Raw genomic sequence first — 26,233 nt, 5'->3', positions numbered from 1 at the left:
AACCCTGAGATTTGTCTTCCCACAGACAGCCATGAAACAAAGAAAACCATGGAGCCTGTTCAAAGAAAATCAAACACCCATCTCGTCCAACAGGAAAAATCACACAAACAACACGTAGAATAAAAAACACAAAATTGAAAGACTTCAGGCATATTCAGTTCATCTCAGATCAGTTCAATCTAGCGCTGTTGTTTGTTGTCCGCAGGCTGTCCTGATCAAATATGCCCAAAATAGCAAAAAAAAAAAGAGGCAACCGGAAACTATAAACACATCATAAAGTGAATTACAGAGTCCAATCCACAAGCCATGCTGATTAAACATTGCCCAAGAACCAGGACTCCAGTACAATCCTCCAGCAGCATTGAACAAGAGGGAAAGAGACCATTCAAATGCAGGTACCTTTCTCCAGGAGTAGCGAGAGGGAAGCTGGTAGATGGTGCTGAACACCCACTCACCTTCTCCTCTCACCTTGATGATTTGAATCTTCCCTGATGCTTCATTTGATGCCCCATCTCCAAGCTTCATGGCCTTGAGGCTGCACTTTTCACTCAAAACCTCGGAGGCAGCAAAGCACCAGATTGCTGAATTGGCCCAAAAAACATACCACCAAATTATAGATCACAGGTTCCCACAGTAGCAGAACCACATTTGAAAGAAGAATAAGATGTAAAAGAAGTTTTGTCTGGAGGAAGTCACTCTTGGTCACATTGTTTGCTGGTGCCATCTGCTCACAGTATTATCAGTTCCAAAATCTGATAAGGAAAGGAAGTGGTAATAGGAACTAAGAAGAGAGAGGTGAATGAAAGATAAACTCTAGACTCTAGTGGAAGTGCCTAGTACCACAACCTGAAGCCTCATGGCAGACACATTCCTATCTCCTAATTGGAGCTAAGCAAGGTATAACCAATAAATGAGATCAGTCTGCGATGCTACCACATCCAGCCATGAACGGAGGTGGATAATTGAATAACAAGCATGGTAAGCTGTGCTGAACCATAGCTCCAGTGCGTGCATGAGCTCCACAGTTCTTTAAGTATCATGGGGCAATGATGTCCAATACCTATCTCACTGAGACCACTCCAATGACCCACCATTTCAGCAACTTTTCTTTAAGCATCAGAAGCCTGCCCAGGATTGGCCATATCTCAGCATGTAGGTTACATCTCAGGGCAGAAAAACAGAATTGATATCTTGGAATTTTCTTCATGAATTAATGGGATGTGGGCATTGCTAGCAAAGTCAGCATTTAGTTACGGCTCCCTAATATTCTTGAGAAGCTGATGGTGACCATGAATCATTGTGGTCCTTCTGGTGAAGGCACTCTGGGAATATATTCCAATGTCATTATGAAGTACTTGGACCAAACACGTAAAGAGGTAGTGTTTCCATAACTCTGAAGCCCTTAATCTTGTGATAAAGGATGTGGGCTTATTTGGAAGTGATTTCAAGGCATACCCATTGAATTACATTGCCATGAATTTTGCAGATGGTACTCACAACTCCTGTGCGTAACTAGTGGAAATAATAAATGCTTATTCTGATTACTGGGGAGACAATCAAGCAGGCTCTTTTTCTGGCCTGAATGGTGGAGAATTTCTTGCGCCTTCAAGCAGATGGACATTATTCATTCAGACTCCTATTTTATGCATGGAAAATGGCAGAATAGGACTGGAGTGTCAGCAAATAAATCAGTAGATGCTAGATATCCAGCCTGGCATCTCCTTACATAGCCAGCAGTACTTATGATGCTGGCCCAGTTGAGTTTTGGATCAACAGTGACCCCAGGATATTGATGATGGAGGACTCAGATATGCCATAGAATAACAAGGTAGATAATTTGGTGAAAATGTAATAAGAAATATGAAATGTGAATTTGCATCCTAAAGACTTGTTGATCATTCGTCAACATAACTGGGTTAGGAAATTCACTACACCACTCATAATTAATTGAAGCTCGCACTTTATTGTCTCTGCACAAACAACAATGTAGCTATGTTGACACCAGGCCAACAGCTTAAAACATGATTTCTACTGTTACTTCTGTACCAATACTAACTCAGACCACTCTTCCAATTTATAACACTGAAATAGAGGATTTCTGTTGGCCAGATGATCGATCCTTTCTTCATCCAGCCTCTGGCATGGGGTTCTTCCTTGTAATGGTGGGTCTCTTGAGCCAGTTATCACTGATAGCACACTCGAAGTGTTCCCTTTTATACTCGTTCCTTACCAGTTCAAATATTGCATTCCAGTGTCATTGGCTGTAGGTCATCTGATTGACCATTAATACCTTTTTATTGGCTCTGCTCCAGGCCAGCATCCATTTACTGCCCTCTTCCAAGCAAGTGACAATCGGTAATTTATGGCTCTTTGTTCTCTTCAGTAACCAGCTCACATCACTCCAGGTAGGCACAAATCCCAACATTCACAAACCTGCATGTTCTGTTATATCAAAGAACACCTCACAAGTAACTTTGTATTTGGAAATGATCTCCAGTCTAACAGATTGCCTGAAACATCATTGTAACAACTTTAAAATACAGAAAGCAAACCAACTCCATCTCACAAAATGGAGGATGTAAAACAGTTCTGCAAAATGGCAGCCTCCATCTCCAAGCACATGTCAGCAACAAAGACAATCTGTCTGCTTCCAGTGTCCTAGACCCATTCAAGTTCACTGTTATCTTCCATATTTTAAATCCACCATGGCCAACATCCCCCCTCTTTTGATCCACAGAAAACCCTGAAGATCACACTATTGTTTATACGTCTGAGTGAATATAGCACAAAAGGAACACCAGTATTCATGACTACATCAAGTAATAAAGATTAAAATTTTAAAATGTTATCAATACAAAAGCATGAAAAAACATGATAAAAAATGTGCTCTTTCCTGCCACATATCAAGGCATTTAACAGTAACTAATACCACTTAAACACAACATCACAGTAGGAAATCAAACAAAATCACCAAAAAGAAATTTAGAGTGGCTTGTGGCACACAAACGCTAAACACTAGTTATAAATGTTGCCATGAAAAATAAACACTGGGGAAAGTACATTGGATAACCAATGAGTCCTATCAGTGTTGAATGGAGGGATACAAGGACAAGGAATTGAGTGGGGTGCTGGGTCTACCATGATGAAATTGAATGTGTAGGAGGCAGCTCAAGCAGTTTCTCTTTGTCCTTACATTGGAGTTTAAGGATTTTGAGCCACTGGATCATATTCATCGCACGTCCTTGTGTCCTGAGCCGCATGTGTTACCCTCACTGACCCATGCATAACCCACACTGTCCTGGACTTGCCATGTGGACAATGAATGCTGCAGTGGCTGGAAGGTGATGATGTTACCCTGTATCGAAGGTTCCGGGTTCAAAGTAATGTGAAGTCATGATTACGGAGATACCATTAGATTAGGAAGAAAGGAATGCAAAAGTGAGAACAACAAGTTTGTGGAATGGAGGGAAATACAGTGATCAATCACAGACAAGGTGACTGGCTGGGCTTAAGGAAGCTGAAATGAGGCACTAGCACTGACAAGATATAGCAAGTGCTCAGGGCTCAAACATTTCACAAAATATGTGAATGAGTTGGTTGTAGGGACTGGAGATCTGATGTACAAGTGTAGGGGTGCTGTGAAGAAGACAAAAGGAGGCTACAGAAGGATATAGATAGGGTAACCAAGAGGGCAAAAATCTGGCAAATGCAATACAACAAAGAAAACTGTGAAATTATTCATTTTATCAGGAAAAAATCAAAGGAAATTAGCACATTATTTCAGTGGTGAAAGAGTGAAGAACTTATTAACACCGAGTGAGCTGGTTATCCCCACTTAGGATTCACAACTAGTATGCAGACACAGCAAGTAATTATAAAAGAGATACAGAATCTCAAGCCAAAACATTTACCAGCCCTTTGGCTCCACAGATGCTGCCTGAACTGCTGAGTCATTTCATCATTTTTTGTGCCAGAAATTGGGTGAGGGTACGACTTGTTGCAAAAGGAAATGCATAAAGTAGTGAGCTTATCTTCATATACGTGGACCATTAGCCAGACCACAGCTGGAATACTGTGGACAATATTTGTGTTTCTATTGTACCAGCAATTTCCAGTTAGTGTACAGAGACCTCGTTGAGGGATTAAGAGAAAGTGGTCTGTATTCAGATATCCCCTTGAGAGAGAAAGACTGGGATTCATCAGAGAGTTTACAGTTATTACTCTCAGAAAAGGTCTCAGAGACACCAAGGATCAAATAATCCCCTGAGAGTGACAGACTGAAAAGTGTCCTTCACTCTCAGGAAGAGGCAATGAGAGACACCAATCTGTGTGCAGAGTTACCTCTGAGGGAGAGGGATTAAGAGAAACTACTCAGTTCACAGCTACTCTCATGAGAGAGAATTGAAAGACAGCGGTATACAGGCATTTCCATGTGAGAAAGATATCCCTCCTTCTTCAGCTTCTCTCCCTTTGCGCCCTTTGGGGCAACTCATTCCATTCTGTTCCAAGCTTCTCTTAGCTCTGGTCCACTGTTAATGAAATTAGATCCTGAAGCTCCCTATCCAATAACACTGTTGGAAAATAGTGACTCAAGGCAAGCGCTCATCGCCATTATCTGGGGAGTATTAGGAAGGCAAATAAAAACAGGCCACATCTGTACATGAATAAACAAAAATGCTTTTTTCTCCACAAGCATTGTCTAAATTGCCAGGATCTTTATTTGCAGAATCAATACTGGGCAGCCTTCTGATATTTTAAAAAAATGCTGAAACATTGGATACGTAAAGTGAACTCATTGGGATAAACACTAGATAATTTTACAACGATACTAATAAAACTGTATGTGCACCTTCTTTATGGCTCAGTGGTAGCTTTCTATATTATCATGGAACCATGCTCTACTCAAAAGACTCTAAATTAATGTAGAGGATGTGCAGTATTGGAGAAGTATAGTACTGAAGTTATTGCATCCAAATGTGCAGCATTGACAAAAACCATCACCTGATACTTCACTGTGTGTTTCTGTGGTAGCAACAAAAGATGAAATGCTGTTTGGCTATGAATTATATTTCTCATTATGAATAAATTGGAAATCATGCAATCAAATCCACTATGCGTTGAGTTTATAGACAAGAGAACTGCATTTCTCAAACAAGAGAAAATCTGAATTCCAACAGTGTTATTGGGTAGAGAGCTTCAGGATCTAAATTCAGTAACATTGGACCAGAGCTAAGAGAACCTTGGACTGGAAATCCAAGAAACACACACAAAACACTGGCGAAACTCAGCAGGCCAGGCAGCATCCATAGAAAGGAGTACTATCGACATTTTGGGTGAAGACTCTTTGGCAGGACTGAAGCCAAAATATAAGAAGTCAGCATAAGAAGGTGGGGAAAGGGAGGAAGATGTGTAAGATGGTAGTCTCAGCACGAAAAATCAAATTTACTCTTTTCCATAGATGCTGCCTGGCCTGCTGAGTTCCTCCAGCATTTTGTGTGTGTTGCTCAGATTTCCAGCATCTGCAGATTTTCTGTCATTTGTTTTCCAAGCAAAATTTTTTTTTCACTGTATTCAAAACAACTCATAGTTTATACCATAAATCATACATGGTATCTCCTTTATGCCATGTATATCGTAAAAGGAAGAACTAGAAAAAAATATGGAACTTCTCAGAAAATTGCAGACAGATATATATTATGAAAATTATATCTAGAAAACATCATTAGTTCTTTGGAGTATGTGTTTTCAATTCATAACTCTTTTTTATTCTATTGCCATTCTCCATGCATGCAAAGCATCAAAATTCCTATGATACGCTTTCAGTACATAATATAATGAAACTAACCAGCTTAAGGCATCATTGGAAAAAGTGGCAAATCTCAATTGACCAAACTACCTGACTGGGCTCAGGTGATGAGTTAAAATTTAAAAAAAAAACTCAGATTTGCTTTTGATTCCAGCTTCTTGATTCAACCAAGGAAAGGCAAGAGACTAGGTATGCAATGGGGATGGAGTTACAGTGGGGATGAATTTGCAATGTAGCATTTTTGATGGGACTATGCACATTTCAGTTAAACTGATTTGAAGGCTGAAACTCTTAAGCCTTGGGAAACCTTGTACCTGAACTAGTCCATAAAGCTATAAGACATAGGAACAAAATTAGGCAATTTGGCCCATTGCGTCTGAGCCACCAATTGATCATGGCTAATTTATTAACTCTGTCATCTTCATTCTCCTTCTTTCTCCTTGTAGCCTTTTATGCCCTTACTAAATGTAACGCCCTGGTTAGGAATTTTACCACTATACTGTAGGTATTTCTTTTTAGCAGTTCTGTAGGAGCAGTCTGTTCTGCTTTCAGCCTGTTTACGTTTGAGCTAAAGGTAAGAAGCTATGTTGTTCAGCTTAGGAATGTTGTGTCAGCCTATCGGGATAATGGAATTGGGAGAAGGTTCTAGAGAATGCTGGGCGGAGAGACTTTTGTGATGGGCACTGGTATGGGTCGAGGTTTTTTTGGCGGGAGCTGGGAAAAGACAGGAGGGAAGATGGCTGAGGATGCCATCCCTGTTGCACAAGGTGCTTTGTGCAGAGGAGTGGCTTCAAGGAGGAAGGACCAATACTTCTGTGGGACAGCCCATTTGTTTCAAGATGGATTTCTTTTTTTTAATTTTATTTTTATTTGGATAAGGAATTCACAATTATCATGTACTTTTTTCACACATATAACCTTTTCCATTTTTTTATATGTATAAAACTACAATTATTTATACATTCTTAAGTACACATTGAGATGATATAAAAGGAAAATAAGCATTTAAATAGGTAATTATGTACTGTGGTAAATCTAATCTATTAGGCTAAGTAATGAAATTAGTTGTTAAGAAAAATGGTAATAATGGTTTCCATACAACCCTTCTGGACCATTTCCACTGGTCCAAAATGTTGCATACAAGCCTATATACCAACCATTGTAGGTGTTTATATCCCAATTTGTTCGTGCTTTTTCCTGCCCGCAGACATAATTATCCAATCCCTATGTACTTATTTACTTAATTTTTTCATTTTTTTTTATCCCTTTCCCAAATCTTTCCCCTTACTTGTGTTAATTCTCTATTTTCCAAAAAAAACCAAACATTTAGACTAGGGGTGCTTACGTTAGCAATATTACTGTGTTGATGAGAAGAGCAATATAAATCATTAGGAGAGTCATCTAAAGTCTGCTCGCATTGGGGTTATATATTCAATCCATTTATTCCAGATTTGATAAAATGTTTCTTTTTGAGTTCTCAGGGAGTAAGTCAACTTTTCCATTTTAAATATATCCAAGATAATTTCGTACCAATCTTCTAATGTAGGTGGTATTGGATTTAGCCATTTTCTAGTGATTGATTTCTTACTTGCCGCTAAGAGGGCCTGCAGCAACTTTATACCTTCCTTCTGTTCAAGGAACAATACATGCCCCAAATAGAGCGTCTCAAAGTTCAGAGGTATCTGGGACCTAAGTACCTTAACTAATGTTCTATGAATACCTTCCCAAAATAGACTTAATTTAGGGCAATCCCAGAAAATATAAAAATGATTTGCCTCCCTGGAGCCGCACCTTCTCCAACACATCACATTTGTATCTTTATATTTTTCCTGATATGGGGTCTTGAAGTATCTTATAATGTTTTTCCAACAATGTTCTCTCCAAGTCAAAAAATTAGTCGAGGACCATTGAAAGCTGCAGACTTTCCCCCATGCCTCCTCTAAAAGTACCAACCCCGCTTCTTTCTCCCACTTCTCTTTAATATACAGTGTATTTACATTTTTAGCATGGGAGAGTGCATTATATAGGCGAGAAACTGATTTACTAGGTATTGAACTGCAAGCCGAATTCAGAATCTTGAAAAATTCTAATTCTACTGTTGATAGGTCTGTATATCTACGACTCTGGTTAACATAGTTTCGTATTTGAAGGTACCTAAAAAAGTCATTATGTTCTAGGCCATGTTTGTCCTGCAGGATTTGGAAACTTTGTAATACTCTTTTATCTATAAATGAGAGGTAGGTTGTAAGACCTTTCTTTATCCATAGCTCAAATCTTTTATCTCCTCTGTTGGGAAGGAATTCGGTATCGTATGCACACCATCTAAAGAGTTTTAACATGTTATTAATTCCACATGAATTAACCACCTTCTGCCATACTTTTAATGTAAGATTTATCCAAGCATTATTAAATTTTTCCAACTGGGCCATCAATCCTTTGTCAGCTATTGAGGCCTGAAGAGGAAAATTGTCAACTAATCCAAATTCTATTTCCTTCCATCTAGCCTTATATTCCCTATTACACCAATATAACAGAGGGGTTATCTGTGAGGCATAAAAATAATTTCTCAGGCAAGGAAGAACCATACCTCCTCCTTCCTTCCCTAACTGTAAGGTGTTATATTGAATTCTAGGTTTCCTTCCTTGTCAAATGAAGCGGGAAATCCATTTGTCCCATTCCCTGAATTGATTATCATCCACCTCCACTGGTAAAGTACGGAAAAGATATAATAACCGAGGAAGAATATTCATTTTTATAGTATTTATCCTTGAATTTAAACTTAAAAAGGGGATAAGATTCCATTTATGCATATCTGCTTTTATCTCTGAGATTAATGGCCCATAATTTACCTGTGACAGTGTTGAAAGATCCTTCGGCAGGGTTATTCCTAAATATTTTAATGATTTAGCTTCCCACTTAAGATCGTATGTATCCTGCAATTTTTTGGATGGTGTATAATTTAGGGACATAACCTGCGTTTTCTTTACATTTATTTTATAACCTGATATTTTCCCAAAGTCATCCAACAGTGTAAACAATCCTATAAATGATTTTTCTGGTTCACTCAGATAGACCAAAACATCATCTGCGAATAACGCCACTTTCTGTTCAATCCCTGCCACCTTGATACCTTTTACGATTTCGTTCTGTCTTATTAGTTGGGCAAGTGGTTCAATATATAGTGCAAAAAGGAGAGGAGAAATTGGGCATCCCTGTCTAGTGCCTCTCTCTAAAATGAAGGAGTCAGAGAGGTCCCCATTTATCTTAATTCGGGCTGTAGGGCTGTCATATAGAGTCTGAATTACTTTAATAAACCTTTCTTGAAAGCCGAATCTTCCTAACACTCTGTATAGGAATGCCCAACTAACCGAATCAAAAGCTTTCTCAGCGTCCAATCCTACTACCATTGTCTCTGTCTCGTTCTTATTAACCTGTTCTAATATGTGCAGAGTTCTCCTTATGTTGTCCTGTGTTTGTCTTTGTTGAATAAATCCAGTCTGGTCTAAATGGATTAGGCCAGGTAAAAGCTTTTCCAATCTGCGCGCTTATATAGATGTAAATAGTTTGTAATCTAAATTAAGAACACTAATTGGCCGATAATTGCCACATTCTAGTTTATCTTTACCCTCTTTAGGAATAACTGAAATAATCGCTTCTCTCCAGGAAGGTGGAGTTTCTCCTCTCTGCAAGATCCAATTAAAGGTGTTAAGTAGTAATGGGGCTAACTGTGTCTTCAGGGACTTGTACCACTCTGAGGTAAACCCATCAGAACCCAGGGACTTTCCAGCCTTTAACCTAGAGATGGCCACATTCAGTTCTTTGACAGTTACTGGTTCTAATAAACTTTCATTTTGTAAATCTGTAAGTTTAGGTAGATCTAAAAAATTCAATACACTGTCTATATAGGGCTCATTGGGGGCCCGGGGTTGGGAGTACAGCTCTCGATAATATATTTCAAAACTCTCTTGAATTTTCCCTATTGTACTCTCCACAAGCTTTGTCTTTGGATTCTTTATTTTATGAATTGTATTGTCTGCTTGTTGTTTTCGTAATTTATATGCTAATAATCTAGCTGATTTACCTCCTACTTCATAATTCTTTTGTCTCAGGTAAAGAAAATTTCTTTGAGTTTCCAACGTATAAATATCATCAATTTCACTTTGCAATTTCCTAATTTCCTGTTTTCGATTTGAATTACTTTTGTTGCTATCTACAACTTGAAGTTGTTTTAATTTTCCTTGAAGGTCTGCTAATTTTTGTGCATTGATTTTTTTCATGTGAGTAGTAATGGAAATAATTTTCCCTCTCAGTACAGCTTTCAATGTATCCCATAAAATCACTGGTGATGTTTCTCCCGTGTCATTAAGGTCTAGATATTCTTTGATTTCTCCCCTTAATCTCTCCATTACTTTCGGGTTATTGAGTATATGTGAGTTTAGCCTCCATAGTGTTTTCCTCATTTTTCTTTCCAGGATTAGAGACATAGAGACTGGGCTATGATCCGACAGATCAATTGTTGCAATATTACAGTTTTTTATCCTGAGTCTATCTGTATCAAAGATAAAGAAATAGTCTATCCTTGAATAGGCTGAATGAGGGAAAGAGTAATATGTATAATCTTTACTAGTAGGGTGTAATTCCCTCCAGACATCTATAATTCCCAACTCCTCCATCAATGAATTCACTTTCCGAGTCAGAGGTTTATTCTGAGTAACTATTCTTGAAGAATCTAATATAGGATTTAATCTAATATTAAAATCCCCTCCACAAATTACTACCCCTCGAGAACTGACCATTAGGTCAAAAATGTGTCTATAAAATGACCATTCACTACCTGGAGGAGCATAAACATTCAGCAATGTTATTTCTGTACCTTCTATTCTTCCTGTGATTTTTACAAACCGTCCTTCTTTGTCTCTAGTCTCTGAAATATGTTCATAATTAAGAGTACTTGATATTAAAGTAGCTACCCCTCTTTTGTGACTCAATTTATATGATGAATAAAATACATGCTTAAAGCCCATTCTTTTTAATTTTCCATGTTCAGATTGGCTCATATGTGTTTCCTGGAGGAAAGCTATTTGTGCCCTCTCTTTTTTCAATTTAGACATAATCTTATTTCTTTTAATTGGATTCAAAACCCCATTAACATTATAGGAAATTATTTTTACCAATTCAGTTTGCATTTTTCTCTAGTAGAAAAAAAGCACTCTCCTTTTCTAACCAAACAGTAAGCAATCCCTTCTCAACAGTAAACCAAGACATATAACCACACCCTAGACATTTCTGAACGTATAACATTTGAAAATTTTTCCCGACTTCCCACAGTGAGGCCTGAGCACCGACCCGCCTCAGTTCAGAGGGATAACTTCTATCTTCACCCTGTGTTAGAGGGCCCTCAGCAGTTTGAATAATCATAGAGAATTTTCTCCTATTTATGTCTCGACCATATTGCTATCATTCAAGTTATTCCGTCTAGTTTATTTTCAGTTACCAGTTTTCATTTTACTTTTAAGTCCAATTTACTCTTTTCAGTCATTTCTCTTAATTAATCTGTATTCTCTGTACATTCGTGTCTGAATATTTGCAGCTTTTCCTTGTAGTTTGACACTCTGGTTCGAGTGGAGCGTCCTCGCCCCACTAACTGCCATGACTTCTGCCGAATCCTCTCCAGTAGCGACTCCGGTTGGGTGATAACTTTAATAGGTAGTCCCCGGTCCGCCAGGTCCAATGTTGCCTCCTCCACCGTAGCGTAAGTTTTTGTCCCTTCGTCGTAAAAGACTTTCAGCCGAGCTGGATACAGGGTCTGGAATCTGATGTTGTTTTCCTTCAGGACTCTGCGTGTTTCCGTATATTCCTTCCGTCTGGCAAGAATCCCCGGTGCGTAGTCGTGGTCAAACTGATTTTGCAGTTGTTCCACATGAAACCTTTCTTTTGCCATGCTCTTTTAAGCACCTCTTCCTTCGTTCTGTAACTGAGAAATCTGATCAGAATCGATCTGGGCTGGGCGCCTGCCGGAGGCTGTGGTGCCAACGTGCGGTGAGCCCTTTCTATCTGTAGGTCTTTTGCGGCCGGTATATCAAGGTTCTCTCTAAGCAGCTTCTCCACGAAGGGAATCATCAATCCGGGTTTACCTTCGGTTCCTTCAGGAACTCCGTAGATCCTCACATTTTCCCTTCTCGAGCGGCCTTCTTGATCTATTAGTTTCCACTGGAGCTGGTCTTGTAGCTTCAGCATTTCTGCTATCACTTCCTCGGCGTTTTGTAGCTTCTCTTCAATTCCAACAATCCTCGCTTCGGCTTCATCTATCTGCGAGTTAGTTTTTACTCTTTCTCCTTTAATATCTTCCAGCTGTTTGCTGTTATCTTGTCGGAACTCGCGAATCTCTCCGAGAATCAAAGACAGAGTCACCGACTCCCCCTCATTATCTCCGTCCTGGCTTGCCGTGGGGGAGCTAGGCCCGTCGCCTTGCTGCATCTCTTTATGTTTATCAGCCTTCGAAGCAGACTTTTTATTCTTGTTCTTAGACATCATCCTTGCCCCTTTTATTAATATAGTTATGCAATATTAAGTATTTGTCTAAATTCGATTTTGGGGCAGTTTACCTTCTTTTTTGTCGAGAGACCTTTTCCTTACGCCGCCATTCCCTTGATCTCAAGATGGATTTCAAGCAACATTCAGAAGGCGATGTGTGCTTTCATGCAGACCACGACTCCAGTGCATGAGTTAAAGACAACTTCAAGATGAGCTTCAACTTTTGTGCAATTTGGATTGTGTTAACTGTAACGGGCTTTTTAAATTTTTTTTTCTTCTTTTTCCTCCAACTGTTCAACAAAGCTGATATTTGTAAATATACTTTCTTTATAACTGTATGCAGTGTGTGATCTTTTATTTCTCGCTGTGGCTTAGAGGCAGTGTTTACACAGTGTTCACACAGACTGGGATTTGGGGTTAGAGGAGGGTAGTTGAGACATCCCAACTTCCCAATTTTGATGGGACCCACTTAATACCGACCCAGACATATGGAGTTTGCGAGAAGTGTTTTTCTCACCTCTGAGACCAGTGGCTGTTAGCGAGGGGCTAACGGTCTGCATCTCTAGAGACGACTGATAAAAAGGTGTTTCATAAACAAAACCTTTCAATCTCTGCTTTAAATATACCGAATGACGTGGAATCAACAGCTACCTTGGCAATGAATTCTACTGACACACCACTTCCTAGCTAAAGAAATTCCTCATCTCTATTCTAAAGGGACATTCCTGGATTCTGAGGCTGGGCTCTCTAGTTCTTGACTTCCCCATTATAGGAAATGTCCTCTCCATGTTCACTCTATCTGTAACTTTCAATATTTCGTAGGTTTTGAGTACAGGTTCAGAACCATTAAACACTCCTCATATGCTAACAATTTATTTTAGGCATCATTCTTGTGAACCTCCTCTGCACCCTCTCCAACGCCGGGACATAATTTCTTAGATATGGGTCCTAAACTGTTTACAATGCTTCAAGTGTGGTCTGACAACTGCTTCAGTATTACATCCTTACTTTTGTATTCTAGACTTCTTGAAATGAATGCTTACATTGCATTTTCCTTCCTTGCCACTGACACAGCCTACGAGTTAACCTTTAGGGAATCCTGCACAAGGATTCCCAAGTCCTTTTGCACTTCTGATTACTGAATTTGCTCCCCATTTAGAGAATAGCCCATGCTTTTATCCCTTCTATGAACATACACTTGTCCATACTTTTCCCTACATTATATTCCATCTACTATGTTTTTGCCCATTCTTTTAATCTGCCTGTCCTTCTGCACACTCCTTGCTTCCTCAATACTATCTGCCCCTCCAGCACTTTTTAAATATTGTCCACAAAGTTGACCACAATGCCCCCAGTTCCATCATTCAAATCATTGACCTATAACGTAAAACAATGCAGTACCTTGTCAAAGGCTTCTGAAAATCCAAGAGGACAGTATCCACTGACTTTCCTTTGTCAATCTTGCCTGCTATTTCCTCAAAGAATTCTAACAGATTCGTCAGGCAATATTTCTGCACATGGAAGCCATTCTGGCATGACCTATTTTAATCATATGCCTGCAAATACCCTGAAACCCCATCTTTAATAATGGACTCCAACATCTTATCAACTACTGAGGTCAGACTAACTGGTCTATAATTTCATGTCTTTTCCCTTCTCCATTCTTAAAGAGTGGAAGGACTTGTTATTTTCTGTCCTCAGGAACCATTCAAGAATTTAATGATACTTGAAGGATCTGAGAAAGGTGGGGCAGGGATAATACTGGAGGGAAGATAAGTGGCTTGATAGCTCTGTTCATTATTCAGAGGGTGCACCACTCACCACTCTCCCAGTGCCAGACCAATCCTCACACCCATCAACCCATAATGACTCCCTGGCCTCTTCATAATGTGCTCAGAATATCCATGTCCACAATATTGTATAAGTGAGGGAAACTTCTTTTTATAACAGATTGTGTTATATCATTGCTCTAGCATATAAATTCCAGTTGGTCGGTTATCTGGTCATGATACGTATTACATTTATCGTTATTATTTATTGTAGGAGATAACACAGTCATTATTTATAGTAAGCCCCCACAAACAGCAAATTGGAAACGGATGGATGATCTTTTTTAGTGACTTCACTATCACATTCTAGAAATGGCAGTGAAGCGAAGTCAGAGCTACTTGAAGGAGAAATTTGTATTTGCTTGTTTGTTAAAATTGTGTGTATGAACTCAAAGAATCTGGATGTGCAGGAATTATAGGAATGCGCAGATGGAGTGAGCCATCTGGAGAGGAGAAGTCAAGGCAGAGGAGTTCTGATTTCCTTACAACTGACCCGGATGTGAGGTTGGGATCGCTCTGGCGCTGAACCGATTTGGAGAAATCAAGAGCGGATTTAGAGTTAGGTGGTGAAATCTGGGCTCGAAGTGACTCACTGACTGACATGCTCTAGGCTGAGAGTCTTTCGCTGCAGCGATGCCTAGGTTCTAGTTTGAGCTATGATCTGCTCTTTGGACAATTTAAATGATATAATGGAAAGACAGAGCTTCGGGATCACAGGCGAGAACCGACCTTGTTCATTCTTCCACGATGTTCACTCCTCTCTCCATGGTGCTGAGGCAATGAAGACTGTGCCTGGCTGATGTGCTGCATGCCCGCTAATATGACGGACTGATACCGAGACTTGGGCCTACTCCGGGGCTCGGATCCGAGCACTCATTTTAGTTTGGAATATCATTGCTCACTTCTATTGTTTGTATGGTTTGTGTTTATTCCCCCTTTCTCTATGCATCAGGTGTTGGTTTTTATTTTTTTAAATTGGTTTCTTTTGGGGTTCTTGCCTTGTGGCTACCTGTGAGCAAGCAAATCTCAAGTACTTTGAACTTGAACTTTGAAAATTGGTATAAATGACAGGGATTTCATTCAAATGACTAGCAATGAATTTCTCCATAGTATCGAAGTCGACATTTTGCAGCAATGCAGAGATGTGAATTGGCCAATCACATTCTGTAATATGGACCATCAGATACCAGAATTAATGCAATGCAAATATTTATGGATTGCTGTTGATTCTGATCAAAATGAACCAGGGAATATTGCCCGTTCTCTATGCAGAAGGATGACTAAGAATTTTGGATTGTCTTTTAGCCTGTTAATTTTAAACCAACCATTAAAAATAAGCAGTCAAGAATTTCTGAACTAAGTTGATTTTGATAAAACATTGTACAGTTGAGCAAAGAATCATTCAAAGTGCTTATATTTGATTAATATAGCCCAGTGACTTCTCTGAAAAATGAATCAGTAGATCTTCCATTAAGTAGTCAGTTTGCAAATCTCTTAAGGAAATAGATCAATTTGCATGTTTCGTAGAAGGAAATGGTCAGTTTGATGTTCTTAAAAGTGAAAAGTCATTTGAGATTGTCAGGGAAAAGCATAACCTAATAATTGGCTCCTGAAGTGATAAACATTTCCAGAAGTATTTGCAATTTATTTTTCAATTCAGGCAATGTTTCTGATAAGGCCGGCATTTAATGCTGAGTCCTAATTGCCACTGAAAAATAGGGAGTGGTGGGTCGCCTTCTGGAACCACCATAATCTATATGGCAAAAACACATTGGTAAAAAGTAATGGGGTTTGACCCTGTGATGGTGAATGAAGGATAATATATTTCTGATTTATGATTGTGTGAGATTTCTTTGAGCATATTCATTACTGCTACTGCCCATGTCCTTTCACAATAAAGCTGTGCATTTGGGAGATACTTTTGATCGCAAGCTATATCTTAAGTGGATAGTAGCTTGACTTGTGAATCAGAAATTTGGGGGATCTTTTGAAACAAGGAGCTTGAACTCAAAACCAAGAAAACATGATGATACTGAGGGAGTGCCGCTTTGATGGAATTTCATTGCTTTTTGTAAGATCTGGGTGGTGGAGTGGAGATACATCTCTACCAAAGGAGGTGTAAGGTGCTCCTTCCCACTGCTAGCCTGCAGATTCCCCTTGGGCAAGGTGTGGCATTTGCTTAAACCCCAGCCCTGATGAAGATCACATGAACACATGGGAGCAGGTGGTAGGTGTTCATATGCGACCACTGATGCCAGGCAGACAACATCTGATATCTAAAGACTATTGATAGGGTTGACCATCTTCTAAGACACTGCCCAGAAGAAGGCTATGGCATACTACTTCTGTAGAAAAATTTTGACAAGAACAACCATCTTCGTGGAAAGACCGTGATCACTCATGTCATACAACATGACACATAATAATGATGATGTTGGAAGATTATTGGCTCTAAGTGTTTTGATATATAGAGCTAATACTGAAATGCTGATCATCTTCAAAATTTTCTTTCTTAACCTCAGACATCCAGCATTCATTTGTATCTGGTATATTGGTGTGACCTACCTTGGAGGTAAAACAATCAATGAGGGTCCTATTTGTCTTTTTCCAGTTGTTCATACAAGGCCTACATAGCTATTTTTTCGCTCTACCAATGTACCTAGTGAGATACTTCAGTTGCCCATGTAACCTGAAACACTGTCCTCCTTTACAGGGACAGATGAAGGACAGACTGTGACTGAATTTGTAGGTAGGTCCATCTCCTGTACATTTTTTACTACCTCTATTCAAATTGACTGCTTGCCTAACTCAGCTCTCATCATTACTCTTATATTTAAGAATCAGAATATGACATTTCACAGTAATTTCGGAATGTGTCAGTTCTGTTCCAGCATGCCATCTCAAGAGCTCTCCTCTGAACCGTGTCATCTGAGGATCACACTCCAGTAAGTACACCCGTCAACATTGATGGTAGTACAATGCAGACAATTCTACTTGGGTAGTGCTCGATTTGAAAGGTCCGACACTGTTAAAAGACACTTTGCACAGTCATCCAAGTCAGCATAACTTTTGGCAAAGTACAGAATGAGCTCTGGAACAAGAGCATCTGAGCCACGTTTAAAGGCACAAGACTGTTATCTTGCTGTCCTTTCCAAAACAATATGAAACATAGCGTATTTATGTCAAACTGAGAAAATGAGCCATGATCACTTTCCCAAAGATCAGTTGACCAAAAACAAAATCTCTGACTCCAAAGTTATTTCAGTAAAGGCTGACCAGTCAGAAATAACTTGAATTCAATTGGAACGTTACAGTCAGCTCATCTACTGTTAACTGGGCTAAGCAGTAAGCTCAAATTTAACTTCCACCTACCAAAGCTCCGCCAATGGGGAACATCTGTAGCCCTGCACAATGATCAGTTGTTGCATGAATCAGGTTTAATATCATTAGCATATATTGTGAAATTACTTGCTTTGTGGCAGCAGTACATTGCAATAAGTAATAATAACTATAAATTACAATATGAAATATAGATAACAGTAAGTGCAGAAAGAGAGCAAATTTTTTTTTATACTGAGGTAGTGTCCATAGGTTCATACTTCTTTCTTAAATTTTTTTTTTAAATTTTATTTTTATTTGGATAAGGAGTTCACAATTATCATGTACTTTTTCACACATATAACCTTTTCCATTTTTTTATATGTATAAAACTACAATTATTTATACATTCTTAAGTACACATTGAGATGATATAAAAGCAAAATAAACATTTAAATAGATAATTATGTACTGTGGTAAATCTAACCTATTAGGCTAAGTAATGAAATTAGTTGTTAAGAAAAATGGTAATAATAGTTTCCATACAACCCTTCCGGACCATTTCCACTGGTCCAAAATGTTGCATACAAGCCTATATACCAACCATTGTAGGTGTTTATATCCCAATTTGTTCGTGCTTGTTCCTGCCCGCAGACATAATTATCCAATCCCTATGCACTTATTTACTTAATTTTTTCATTTTTTTTTTATCCCTTTCCCAAATCTTTCCCTTCACTTGTGATAACTCTCTATTTTCCAAAAAAAAACAACAAACATTTAGACTAGGGGTGTTTACGTTAGCAATATTACTGTGTTGATGAGAAGAGCAATATAAATCATTAGGAGAGTCATCTAAAGTCTGCTCGCATTGGGGTTATATATTCAATCCATTTATTCCAGATTTGATAAAATGTTTCTTTTTGAGTTCTCAGGGAGTAGGTCAACTTTTCCATTTTAAATATTTCCAAGATAATTTCGTACCAATCTTCTAATGTAGGTGGTATTGGATTTAGCCATTTTCTAGTGATTGATTTCTTACTTGCCGCTAAGAGGGCCTGCAGCAACTTTATATCTAATGGTGGAGCAGAAGAAGCTCCATTCTGACGGCCCAAAATCAGCAGGAGCAGGCAACAGCGAGAAGGTTTCATGAAGATCGGAAATGTTTGTTTAAAAGGAGAGCTTCACGGGCGTTCAAGCTTCATTCCGACGGCCCACTCAGTGACAGGAGGAGGCTATACTGATGAGGTTTCTCACAGGTCAACGACACTTGTTTGAAAGTACAGGGAGGACAAGCGGGGTGGCCGTTATTGGGAGTAGGCCAGTGGTAAGAGTAGGAGTGGCAGGTTTTAGATCAAAGGAAGCATTGGCTTAAAAGAGGGATTGGCTCTGGGTAAGTTTTTGTCGAGGTTGCCTTTTTTTTCCCTCTTCCTGTACCTAGTGTAGTAGACGGCTGCTGTGTGTCCTTCATGCCGGATGTTGGAGTCCTATGAGACTCAGAGTCTCCAAGGGAACTACATCTGCATGAAGTGCATCTGGCTGCTGCTCCTTGAACACCACTTTAGGGATCTGGAGCAGCAGCTGGATGACCTTCGGCTTGTATGGGATATTGAGGAGATACCTGATCAGAGCTATAGGAAAGTAGTCACCCCGAAGTTGCAGGAGATGAGTAGCCAGGTGACTGTCAGGAGAAATGGAAATGTGAATAGGCAGTTAGCACAGAGCACACCTATGGTCATTCCACTCAAAAATAAGTATACTGCTTTAGATAATGCTGTGGTGGATGACCTTCCAGGGGAATATTGTGGAGACTGGGTTACTGTCACTGAGCATAGGTCTATGGTGCAGAAAGAAAGAGGGAAAAGAGGGGAGCAATAGCGATGGGGACTCTGTGGACGTGAATGAGACACCCTGATGGTATGTGCCTCTCAGTGTTAGGGTCAAGGATGTTTCAGATCGCATCCACAACATTTTGGAGAAGGAAAGAGAGAAGTCAGATGTCTTGGTATGTATTGATACCAATGATATAAGAAGGAAAAGTAAAGAGGTCCTGGAAAGAGAAATTAAAGAGTGAGGTAGGAAGCGGAGAAACAGGACCTCCTGGATAGTAATTTCTGGACTGCTGGTTGTGCCACACACCAATGAGGGTAGAAGTAGGATGACTTGACAAATTAATGCATGGCTGAGGTGTTGGTGCAGGAGGCAGGGCTTCAGGATCTTAGATCGTTGGGATCTCTTCTGGGGGAAATATGATCTGTTCAAAAGTGATGGGTTGCATCTGAAGCCAAGGGGAACCATATAGTCTTGCAGGCAGGTTTGTTAGAGCTGCTGGGGAGGATTTAAACTAATTTGGCAGGGGGGTGAGAACCAGGATGAAGGGACTTGGGATAGGACGAATGGTAAAAAACCAAAGATACCGTACAGTCAGACTGTCAGGAAGGGCAGGCAGGTGATAGGACATAACTGCAGCCAGCAGGGTGAGTATCAGGGTATTAGGGATCCAGAATCAAAAAGTGGAGCAAATACAGTATTCAAAGTGTTATATCTCAATGAACAGAGTATAAGAAATAAGGTGGATGATATTGTTACATTATTGCAGATTGTCAGGTATGGTGTTGTGGCCATCACTGAACCATGGCTGAAGGATGGTTGTAGTTGGGAGCTGAATGTCCAAGGTTATGCGTTGTATTGGAGGGAAAGGAAGGTAAGCAGAAGGGGTGGTGTGGCTCTGCTGGTAAAGAATGGCATGAAACAGTAGAAAGATATGACATAGGATTGGAAGATGTTGAACCATTGTGGGCTGAGTTAAGAAACTGCAAGGGTAAAAATACCCTGGTGGCAGTTATTTACAGGCCTCCCAACAGTATCTGGGATGTGAACCACAGATTACAACAGGAAATAGAAAAGGTGTCTCAAAAGGGCAATGTTATGATAGTCATGGGAGATTTCAACATGTAGGTCAATTGGGAAAATCAAGTTGGAAATTAATCTCAAGAGAGTGAGTTTGTGGAATACCTATGAAATGGCTTTTTAGAGCAGTTTGTTGTTGAGCCTACTAGGGGATCAGCTATACTGGATTGTATACTATGCAATGAACTAGAGGATATCTGGGAGCTTAAGGTAAAGGAACCCTTAGGAGAAAATGATCACAATATGATTGACTTCAACTAGAAATTTTGAGAGGGAGGAGGTATGAAGTCTGATATAGCAGTATTTCAGTGGAGTAAAGGAAATTGCAGTGGCATGAGAGAGAATTTGGCCAAAATAAATTGGAAGGAGATGCTGGCAGGGATAACAGTAGTGCAGCAATGGCATGAGTTTCTGGGAAAAATGAAGAAGGTGCAGGATGGATTTATTCCAAAAACAAAGAAATACTCAAATAGCAATCGGCAGACAAGGGAAGTCAAAGCTAATGTCAAAGCAAAAGAGAGGGTATACAACAAAGCAAAAATTAGTGGGAAGACAGAGGATTGGGAAGCTTTTAAAAGCCTACAGAGAGCAACTAAAAGAATAATCAGGAGGGAACAGATTAAATATATTAAGCATGCTGGCTAATCATATCAAAGTGGATAGTTAAACCTTTTTCAAGTAGATATAAAAAAGAGAGATGAGAGTGGATATAGGACTGTTAGAAAATGAGACCGGAGTAATAATACTGGGGGACAAAGAGAGGGCAGATGAACTAAATGCATCAGTCTTCACTGTGGAAGACATCAGCAGAGTGCCAGATGTTGAAAGCTGTGAGGGAAGAGAAATGAGTGCAGTTACTGTTACAAGGGAGAGGGTGCTCAAAAAGCCAAAAGACCTAAGGATACATAGGTTACCCAGACCAGATGAACTGCACTCCACTGTTCAGAAAGAGGTAGTGGTAGAGAATGTGGAGATATTATTAATGATCTTTCGAAAATCTTTGGACTCTGGCATGGTGCCAGAGAACTGGAAAAGTGCAAATGTTATTCCACTCTTTAAGAAAGGAAGAAGGCAGCAGAAAGGAAATTATAGATTAGTTAGCCTGACATCAGTGGTTGGGAAGATGTTGGAGTCAATTGTTAAGGATGAAGTTATGGAGTATTTGGAGAGACAGAACAAGATAGGACAAAGTTAGCAAGCATTCCTTAAGGGAAAATCTTGCCTGACGAACCTGTTGGAATTCTTTGACAAGATTACACCTAGGATAGATAAAAGGGATGCAGTGGATGTTGTATATTTGGACTTTCAGAAGGCCTTTGACAAGGTGCCACACCTGCTTACCAAGTTATAGCCCACGGTATTACAGGAAAGTTACTGGCATGGTTAGAGCATTGGCTGATTAGTAGAAGGCAATGCATGGGAAAAAAAAAATCCTTTTCTGTTGGCTGCCAGTGAGTAGTGGTGTTCTGTAAGGGCTGGTGTTGGAACAGCTTCTTTTTATGTTGTATATCAATGATTTAGATGATGGAATAGATGGTTTTGCTGTAAGTTTGCAGATGATACAAAGACTGGTGGAGGGGCAGGTAGTGTTGGGGAAACAGGTAGGCTGCACAAGGATTTAGACGGATTAGGAGAATGGGCAAGAAAGTGGCAAATGAAATACAATGTTGGAAAATGCATGGTCATGCACTTTGGTAGTAGAAATAAATGTGAAGACTATTTTCTAAGTGGGGAGAACAGCCAAAAATCTACGATCCAAAGGCACTTGGGAGTTCTTGTGTGGAACAACCTAAAGGTTAACTTGCAAGCAGAGCTGGTGGTGAGGAAGGCAAATGCAATGCGAGCATTCATTTCAAGAGCTCTAGAATACAAGCAGTGATGTGATGCTAAGGCTTTATAAGGCACTGGTGAGGCCTTACCTTGGGTATTGTGAACAAATTTGGGCTCTACGTCTAAAAAAAATATGCTGGCATTAGAGAGGTTTCAGAGGAAATTCACAAGGATGATTCCAGGAATAAAAGGGTTCTCATATGAGGAATGTTTGTTAGCTCTGGGTCTGTACTTGCTAGAATTTAGAATGACGAGGGGGGATCTCATTGAAACCTTTGGAATGTTGAAAGGCCTAGACAGAGTAGATGTGGAAAGGATATCACCCATGGTCAGGGAACTTAGGACAAGAGGGCGCAGCCTTGGGATAGAGCAACGTCTGTTTAAAACAGAGATGAGGAGAAACCTCTTTCGCCAGAGGGTGGTGAATTTGTGGAATTTATTACCTCAGGCAGCTGTGGAGGCCAGGTTGTCAGGTGGTTTTAAGGGAGGGATTGCTAGGTTCTTCATTGGACATTGACATGGATTACAGGGGATTACGGGGAGTGGGGCTGAGCAGGGGAAAAAAAGTATCAGCCATGATTGGATGGTGGAGCAGACTCAATGGGCCAAATAGCCTAATTCTGTTCCTATATCCTAAGGTCTTTGGTCTAAGCTGTTCCTTAAATATTGAGAGTGTGTCTCTCCATAGAAAACCATAGAAACTACAGCACAGAAACAGGCCTTTTGGCCCTTCTTGGCTGTGCCGAACCATTTTCTGCCTAGTCCCACTGACCTGCACACGGACTATATCCCTCCATACACCTCCCATCCATGTATCTGTCCAATTTATTTTTAAATGTTACAAAGGAACCCACATTTACCACCTCGTCTGGCAGCTCGTTCCATACTCCCACCACTCTCTGTGTGAAGAAGCCCCCTCTAATGTTCCCTTTAAACTTTCCCCCCCTCACCCTTAACCCATGTCCTCTGGTTTTTTTCTCCCCTTGCCTCAGTGGAAAAAGCCTGCTTGCATTCACTCTATCTATACCCATCATAATTTTATATACCTCTATCAAATCACCCCTCATTCTTCTACGCTCCAGGGAATAAAGTCCTAACCTATTCAACCTTTCTCTGTAACTGAGTTTCTCAAGTCCCGGCAACATCCTTGTAAATCTTCTCTGCACTCTTTCAACCTTATTTATATCCTTCCTGTAATTTGGTGACCAAAACTGAACACAATACTCCAGATTCGGCCTCACCAATGCCTTGTACAACCTCATCATAACATTCCAGCTCTTATACTCAATACTTTGATTACTAAAGGCCAATGTACCAAAAGCTCTCTTTACGACCCTATCTACCTGTGACGACACTTTTAGGGAATTTTGTATCTGTATTCCCAGATCCCTCTGTTCCACTGCACTCCTCAGTGCCTTACCATTAACCCTGTATGTTCTACGTTGGTTTGTCCTTCCAACGTGCAATACCTCACACTTGTCAGTATTAAACTCCATCTGCCATTTTTCAGCCCATTTTTCCAGCTGGTACAAGTCCCTCTGCAGGCTCTGAAAACCTTCCTCACTGTCTACTACACCTCCAATTTTTGTATCATCAGCAAACTTGCTGATCCAATTTACCACATTATCATCCAGATCATTGATATAGATGACAAATAACAATGGACCCAGCACTGATCCCTGTGGCACACCACTAGTCACAGGCCTCCACTCAGAAAAGCAATTCTCTACCACCACTCTCTGGCTTCTTCCATCGAGCCAATGTCTAATCCAATTTACCACCTCTCCGTGTATACCTAGCAACTGAATTTTCCTAACTAACCTCCCATGCGGGACCTTGTCAAAGGCCTTACTGAAGTCCATGTAGACAATATCCACTGCCTTCCCTTCATCCACTTTCCTGGTAACCTCCTCGAAAAACTCCAACAGATTGGTCAAACATGACCTACCATGCACAAAGCCATGTTGACTCTCCCTAATAAGCCCCTTCTATCCAAATGCTTGTAGATTCTGTCTCTTAGTACTCCCTCCAATAACTTACCTACTACTGACGTTAAACGCACCAGCCTATAATTTCCCGGATTATTTTTCGATCCTTTTTTAAACAACGGAACAACATGAGCCGCTCTCCAGTCCTCCAGCACTTCACCCGTAGACAGCGACATTTTAAATATTTCTGCTAGGGTCCCCGCAATTTCAACATAGTCTCCTTCAAGGTCCGAGGGAACACTCTGTCAGGTCCCAGGGATTTATCCACTTTAATTTTCCTCAAGACAGCAAGCACCTCCTCCTTTTCAATCTGTACAGTTTCCATGGTCTCACTACTTGATTCCCTCAATTCCATAGATTTCATGCCAGCTTCCTTAGTAAATACAGACGCAAAAAACCTATTTAAGATCTCCCCCATTTCCTTTGGTTCCACACAAAGCCGACCACTCTGATCTTCAAGAGGACCAACTTTATCCCTTACAATCCTTTTGCTCTTAATATACTTGTAAAAGCTCTTTGGATTATCCTTCACTTTGACTGCCAAGGCAACCTCATGTCTTCTTTTAGCCCTCCTGATTTCTTTCTTAAGTATTTTCTTGCACTTCTTATACTCCTCAAGCACCTGATTTACCCCCTGTTTCCTATACATTTCATACAACTCCCTCTTCTTCTTTATCAGAGTTGCAATATCCCTTGAGAACCAAGGTTCCTTATTCCTGTTCAATTTGCCTTTAATCCTGACAGGAACATACAAACTCTGCACTCTCAAAATTTCCCCTTTGAAGGCTTCCTACCTACCAATCACATCTTTGCCAGAGAACAACCTGTCCCAATCCACGCTTTTTAGATCCTTTCTCATTTCTTCAAATTTGGCCTTCTTCCAGTTCAGAACCTCAACCCTAGGACCAGATCTATCCTTGTCCATGATCAAATTGAAACTAATGGTGTTATGATCACTGGAACCAAAGTGCTCCCCTACACAGACTTCTGTCACTTGCCCTAATTCGTTTCCTAACAGGAGATCCAATATTACATCCCCTCTAGTTGGTCCCTCTATATATTGATTTAGAAAACTTCCCTGAACACATTTTACAAACTCTAAACCATCTAGACCCCTAACAGTATGGGAGTCCCAATCAATGTATGAAAAATTAAAATCCCCTACCACCACAACTTTATGTTTCCTGCAGTTGCCTGCTATCTCTCTGCAGATTTGCTCTTCCAAGTCTCGTTGACTATTGGGTGGTCTGTAATACAATCCCACTAATGTGGCCATACCTTTCCTGTTTCTCAGCTCCACCCATAAGGACTCAGTAGACAAGCCCTCTAATCTGTCCTGCCTGAGCTCTGCTGTAATATTTTCCCTTGATGGTAGCCATGAGAAGAGGGCGTGCCCTGGGTGATGGGGCTCCTTAATAATGGAGGCTACTTTTTTGAGGCATTGCCTTTTGAAGATTCCTTGCATGTTGAGGAGGCTCGTGCCCATCATGCAGCTGGCCAAGTTTACAACTTTCTGCACCTTTTTCTGATCCTGTGCAGTTGCCCCCCCACCCCATAGCAGATGGTGAAGCAACCAGTTAGAATGCTCTCCACATTACATCTGTAGAAATTTGTGAGCTGACATACCAATTCCTCTCAATATAGCCACTGACGTACCTTCTCTGTAATTGCATCAATATGTTGGGCCCAGGCTAGTTCCTCAGAGACATTGACACCCAGGAACTTGAAATTGCTCACTCTTTCCACTCTTGATCCCTTGATGAGGACTGGAGTTTGTTCCCTCAGCTTTCCCTTCCTGAAGCCCATAATCAACTCTTTGGTCTTACTGACGTTGAGTGGAAAGTTGTTTATGCGACACCACTCACTGAGCTGTGTACATACATCTATTGATGCTTCTGGACACATCTTCAGTGATGTTCCTGGAATCATCGGGTGTTTCGGGTCTTTCAGCATCATACAACCTCCTCCAGGTGACCTAGCCAGGGCTGATCAGACCCCAGCTTGTGTCCAGATGGCTAGCT

This window comes from Mobula hypostoma, chromosome 5, assembly GCF_963921235.1.
Source record: "Mobula hypostoma chromosome 5, sMobHyp1.1, whole genome shotgun sequence".
Lineage (NCBI taxonomy): Eukaryota > Metazoa > Chordata > Chondrichthyes > Myliobatiformes > Myliobatidae > Mobula > Mobula hypostoma.
Note: the sequence above shows the minus strand (reverse complement) of the source record.